This window comes from Elaeis guineensis, chromosome 2, assembly GCF_000442705.2.
Source record: "Elaeis guineensis isolate ETL-2024a chromosome 2, EG11, whole genome shotgun sequence".
Classification (NCBI taxonomy): Eukaryota; Viridiplantae; Streptophyta; class Magnoliopsida; order Arecales; family Arecaceae; genus Elaeis; species Elaeis guineensis.
Window position 1 is genome coordinate 91,616,393 of NC_025994.2, and position 583 is coordinate 91,616,975.

Genomic DNA, 583 nt, shown 5'->3' on the forward strand with positions numbered 1-583 from the left:
CGATCCACCATGGACAGAGGTACACGGGCTGCTGAGCCCGCTACGTGTGCACGTGGGCTTGAGCCGGCTCGTGCCCGTGCCTGTGCGCCTGGGCCTGGGCCTGGGCCGCACCCCACGCGCCCGGGCTCGGGCCGGGCCCGCCCGCTGGGCCGCGCCTGGTGAGGCGCGGCCGCACCACTGCCGTTTTGCTGGCCGCCGGCGGTCCTCCATCATTTTAGATTTCGTGCCGACTTCAAACACGCATATTTCCTCCATCCGAACTCCGTTTGAGGTGATCTTGGTCTCGTTAGACTTCATTTTTCGTCACGAACCTCGTTGTGGACTCAATATGGATCGAATCTCAAGACATCACATTCTAACAGTTGTTAAATGCATGTTACTGAAAAGAAGGGGAAAAAATGGAACTTCCCTTTGAATGACGTAATCTAGTGAGAGGATAGGAATTTACGTACTCTGTTGTTGTTATTTTTGTTGATGCTGTTGCTTAACAATAAGAGTTGGGTTAGTGCAACTCTCCTTGCCCAACTCTCATGAACCTATACAGATGGTACAAAAACCTGATACAGTAGAGTGGAAATGGTGC